This window comes from Solea senegalensis, linkage group LG11 (assembly GCF_019176455.1).
Source record: "Solea senegalensis isolate Sse05_10M linkage group LG11, IFAPA_SoseM_1, whole genome shotgun sequence".
NCBI lineage: Eukaryota > Metazoa > Chordata > Actinopteri > Pleuronectiformes > Soleidae > Solea > Solea senegalensis.
In genome coordinates this window covers 26,452,938-26,458,937 of record NC_058031.1, presented here as the reverse complement: position 1 = coordinate 26,458,937, position 6,000 = coordinate 26,452,938, and positions in this window count along the sequence as shown.

Here is a 6,000-nt window from a genome sequence, read left to right as displayed (position 1 = left end):
GGAAATCTATGAGGTGTTGTATTCCGAAACTGTCCAGACAGGATGCAAAGTCTCTAGTGAGAGGCAGGTTGGTATTGTCCATGTGTATATTGAAGTCCCCCAGCAGAATTAAATTTGGAGAGAGAGTAGATATATAAGTGAGTAGAGTGGAAAATTCACTGATAAAATCACTGTGTGGCTTGGGGGGGGCGGTAAACTGTGGCGATGATGGTTGGTGTGGGTCCAGGAAGCTTAAAAACAAGGCATTCAAATGTGCTACATGCAGGGACAGAGACGGGCAGGACTTTCCACTTCTCGCGGTGAATTACCGCGAGACCTCCTCCACGGCCGTTGCCTCGGGGACGGCAGATGTAAACAAAACCGGGAGGAGTGGATTCGTTGAGTGCGGAGAAGTCATTAGGCTGTTGCCAAGTTTCTGTTAAAAAGAGAAAGTCAAGCTTTCGGTCAGTGAGGAGATCATGGATGAGGTGTCCTTTGCTCGTGAGTGAGCGGATGTTGAGCAGACCGAAGTTGACAGCGGAGGTGTCGTGTTTGACACTAGTAGCATTAGCCGACCTAGCCAGGCCGGCTAATGCGTTGTGGTTGACGGTACGGCCGGAGTTTCTGGGACAGCGACGAGAAGTGGACCAAGTAGAGTTGACTGTACTGGAGCCATTGTGCTGGAGATGTCTGCGGGACCCACGGTGGATGTAACGCCGGCGGGGTGGGCGAGCGATGTCCGGGTGATGGTGCAGCTCCGGTGGTGGAGGCTCCGGTGCATTCCAGCGGATCCGAAGGAGGTCTGCGACAGAGTAATGAAGTAGTCCTGCCACAGGATGATGGCAGAACGACAGCAGTATCCAAATGAGACCAAACCGGGTGAGAGAGTTGTTGGGCCACATGACGAGGAAGGAACCGGAAAAACTCAGAAAGCCGGTGGCGTGACAGCTAGCTAGAATTTGCAGCCGGCGTTAGCCCGTGCACTTTTGGACAGAAGTGTCGGAGCAACGACATATATCTGTGCGAGAGAAGCTGTTTTTAGCTCTCGCGAATGAGTGGAAGCAGAGTCAGTTTTGTCACAAAAAAAAAAAACACCATAGGCCAAAGCAGCGATAAAACACTTGATAAAACACTTGGAAAAACTACCGGTGAGCAGCGGCAACATACATGCCAGCGTCCACTCAAACCTGTTACCTTCTGGTTCCTCTTGTGATGCTGTCCCTCCTCGATTATTTAAAGAGGTTTTCCCCATCATAAGTCGGTCAGTCTGTGCCATTATTAACAGCAGTCTGTCTTCTTGTGTGGTGCCTGCAAATTTTAAACATGCAGTCGTGCAACCCTTGAATAAGAACCCGGGTTTTGATAACTCTGTCTTGGCAAATTTTAGGCCCATTTCCAAGCTGCCTTTTCTCTCCAAAATGTTGGAGAAAATAGTTTATGGTCAGCTTAAGTTATTTCTGGACAAGCATGATATCCTAGAGGTGTTTCAGTCTGCTTTAAAAACCTTTCATAGCACAGAATCAGCATTATTAAAGGTCTTCAATGACATCCTACTGGCTACTGATTCTGGTGACGTTGTTGTGCTTGTCCTGCTTGACCTGACCACAACGTTTTGTTTACAGCACCTAGTGGGCATTAGTGGTACTGCATTACAATGGTTCAGGTCATATCTGGCAGATAGAATTATGTGTGTAAGGCTTGCTGGTTCAGAATTCTATTCTGCTCCCGTGTCATGCGGGGTCCCACAGGGCGCAATTTTAGGTCCCCTGCTTTTTTCACTTTTCTTACTTCCCCTGGGTTCTATTCTTAGGAAACACGGTATCTCCTTCCACTGTTACGCCGATGACAGCCAGATTTATGTACCTTTAAAGCAGAAGGAGGCCTCATCTATCAATTCACTTCTTGAGTGTCTCAACAAGATAAAAGCATGGATGTTGTTTATCTTATCTTATTTATCTCTGTTGTACAGCACTTTGTTTCAGCTGTTGTTGTTTTTATAGCGCTTTATAAATAAAGTTGGATTGGATTGGAAGTTAGATATTTAATTTTTGGTAGTTCTATGTCAGATTGAATTATTTAATTCTCACCATGCTATTTCCACGGTTGTTGTTGTGATGTAGGTCAGGACGTATTTGTAACAGGAAGTCCCTGAGACCTGGTATTTCTCCTAGACGGATGCGATCCCCAGTGTTCCACTCAGGTACGGCATGAAGTGAGGAGTCTGGAGCACATCAGTTGATGACCAGGCTTCACTGGCAATCCACTGCAGGCCTGTCACATTCTGCCTCACCACCTGTACATTGAATAAATGAACAAGTATATCGATAATTCTTTTTTTTTTTTTAACCCATAAACTATCATTTAGTTTCCACAGTCGATGTCATACATAGGTATGCACCATAATAATAGAGGACCTGACTGAAGGCAAAATGGCTGACCTATGTAGCAGAAATGGATCTAATGGCGTATGGTTTAGGTTTAGGTTGCATCTCCACTACTTAAAAAGTACCTACTTAACATGGGTGGAGTCATCACTGCACGGCTGTGACACACACACACACACACGCAAGCGAGTGACTAGTGACTTTACACCAGACTCCTGGTAGGTGTTGGTGATTAACCCACATTTTTAGGATTGTTAACTGATCTACAGTTTGGCACTGTTCAGCTTGATTTGTGAATGGGTCTCTTCCTGTGATGGCACTCTGGCCAGTCAGTGGCCGGCAGTCTGACCAATCATTGCATACTTTTGGTCACAGCGCACTTTTGGAACCTCACCGGAGCAGGAACTAAAAATAATACCTGGTACCAGATAAACTTAAACCGTGGCGTGGCGAGTAGAACCGGTGAAATTAGCCATAAGTGTTCAAAGACATCAAACTCTACTCTAAATGCACAGATGTGGTGAATGACTATTGCTTATACCAGTTTGAGTCATGAGGACTGACTTATGATCAGTGTTTGGAATAACGCCGCTTAAAATTAGGTAGGTTAGGTAACGACGTTATTTTTCCACTAACGGGGTAATCTAACAAATTACTTTTCCTGTAGTTACAACGCCGTTAACGTTACTGGACGTAAAATGCGGTGCGTTACTATGCATTGATTGAATAAACTGTGTTGAACGCACCCCTGGCTCACAGCGAGTGAGGAGGCGGGTTAATAACGAGGTAAGCGATTATGATTGGCCAAGGCAGAGTCACGTTTCACACATTCCAGCATACGCACCACACACACACATACACACACACAGCTAAACAGAGAATCGATGAAGCAGCAGAGATGGCGATTCATGACTCCGACATAAAGTTGGCATTTACAAAGTGGCGATATAACCACTACTTTAAGTTCATTGTTATCAAAGGCAAGAACGTACATGTAATGTGTACATTATGTCCCGGAGCAAAAACTTTGTTGACATCCGTTGTAAATTCTAATTTAATGAAGCATCTCACAACGGCACACGCATCTACGAAGTTAGTTGCACCGATGTAACACCGATACCTCCACCACCATATATGATAGCTTGCCATCCACTAGCTCAGAAGGACTCGGAGCAAAGTCCCCCAAGCAGCAAAAGCTAGATTTTTCTGCCTCGCAACAAAAGCCTTTGACACAGGCTGAAGTTAACCGTATGATAGGCAGGTATGTTGTTGGAAGTATGTTGCCATTATCAACGGTGGAGGATGATTCATTCCGAGCCATTATTGCTAAAATACCTAAGAAAGCAGGGGCCTGTACGCCATGCTCAAAGACGTTTACTAAATACCTAAATGCTGAGTACGCCAAAATGAACACAGCTTAAAAAGAGTTTTGAAGAGTTGGACTTTTTGTCTACAACTGCAGATATTTGGACTGCGCACAACCGCAGTAACCTCGGCATGACCGTCCACTGGTTAGATCCACACATCCTAGAGCGAAAGAAAGCAGCCTTGGCCTGCAGACGTTTCAAGGGCCGTCATACATATGACAGCATTGCTACTGAACTGGATAATATCCACTCATCCTTTAGTATTTCTAACAAAATCACAGCTACTGTCACCTTGTCCCATGTACGACCAGATGGAACTCCTTTCATGATGCCGTTGCTCGTGTCTGTGAATTCCCAATCACCGAGCTGAACACCATTTCCTACAATTTTGGATTGAAGGCCATCACAGATCGGGAGTACCAGTTCCTCAGAGAATACTGCACAGTGATGAAGCCACTATCAGTAGCCCTCGATATTCTTCAGGGCGAAAACAATTGTTTCTATGGCACCCTCCTACCCACACTGGAGACATTGATCTCCAAGACCCTGGACTTGAAAACTGGCCTCCAAATCCTTGGTGACCTTCCAGAGGCTGTTGTAAAGGTAAGAGCTAGTATTTCTTCAAATACATTGAATACATACTCCCATACATGAAATATGTATTAATTATAAAATCAAAGTAAAATGAAATGTATATCTCTTAGCTCATAATGTGTAATGCTATATGTCTGTGTGCGTGTGTGTGTGTGTGTGTGTCTCATTTCAGGCAATCAAGCCAAGATGGCTGCGGTGGTTTTGACACTGCCCAGATTTAAACTACGTTGGCTGCGGACACAGGAAAGAAAGGACAGTGCCAAGGCAAGTCTGCTGGCGGAGTGCCGGAAAAGTGCCCAAGATGAAGACCAGCCATCTGGTACCAACACACCAACGCGCAGCCTCAGCACCGACTTAGCCATACAGGATGAATTCTTTTCATTTGAGGAGGAGGAGGACACCTCTGCTTCTGTGGAAAGCCAAGTCACTGACTATTTAAAATCAGGAGCACAAGGGATGGACACTCTAAACGGATTCCCACTAATAAAGAAAATTTCACTCAAATACAATGCAGCCACTCCATCCAGTGCCCCAGTGGAGAGACTATTTAGCCTGGGAAAGCTGGTCTTCACCCCAAAGAGAAACAGGCTGACAGACAAGAGGTTTGAAATGCTGCTGCTTCTTAGATACAATAAGTGGTTTGAAGGGTAGGCTACATGGGTTAGTCGGATACACGACGGGCACATGAATAGATGAGTGTTTTAGAAGGAGTGTTTGGATGGGTAGATGAATATCTAGGAGCTAAAGTTCAATCTTTAAAAGCACTCCATCTTGTTACACTTTTTTAATGAAGATAAAGAAATACAGCAGCCTATGTCTTCCAGACGGTGTAACTGTTTACTTTTGTTACAAAGATAATATTTCAAGTGCAGGATAAACATCTTACTGTCTGTTGACGTGCAATAAATATCGAAAGTTATGTACAAACACCTGTCTGTTCTACTCATTTCAACTGACTTGTGAAAACTGCACAAAAAAAAATCAAAATTCTTTGACATATAACAACATTATGCAAATAGTAACGCAAATAGTTATTTTACCTGGTAACGAGTTATTTTTATTATAGAGTAATTCAGTTACTAACTCAGTTACTTTTTGGAAAAAGTAGTGAGTAACTATAACTAATTACTTTTTTAAAGTAACGTTCCCAACACTGCTGATGGTATGGAGGTGCAGGGGTCCACCATGTTTTGTTTTCAGCCAGGTTCTTTCGTAAATTCAATCCAGGCAAGCCAACCACATGGTGGCTCATTTTTAAAATGTAACTAAACCCTTAAACCATTTTTTTTTAAATCAGTGTATATGTGTATCTAGTAATGCTATTTGCTGATCAGGTTGTTATTTGATGAGAGAAGCAGTAGATACACTGTTTCTCTACTGTCACGCTTTCTTAGTCCACGCTCTTGTCACATGGTACTCCTTCATCACCATCTTGTCCAACCAGTGCTTAGCTCATTTTCCCAGACTCGTGCCCCTTTTATAAACAGCAGAGCTGTCAGTTTGATGCCTTTCTCTGTCCAACTGTTGAAGCTCAGTGTGAGTGATTGAGAGGCTCCTCACATAGCTGCAACTTGGTGTAAGAATTAATGCAGAACCACACCCCAAGACTGCTCCCTACTGTCCTCCCTCCTCCCCTCCTCAGCTCTTAGACAATGTATGGCAAAGTTAGAGGGCAC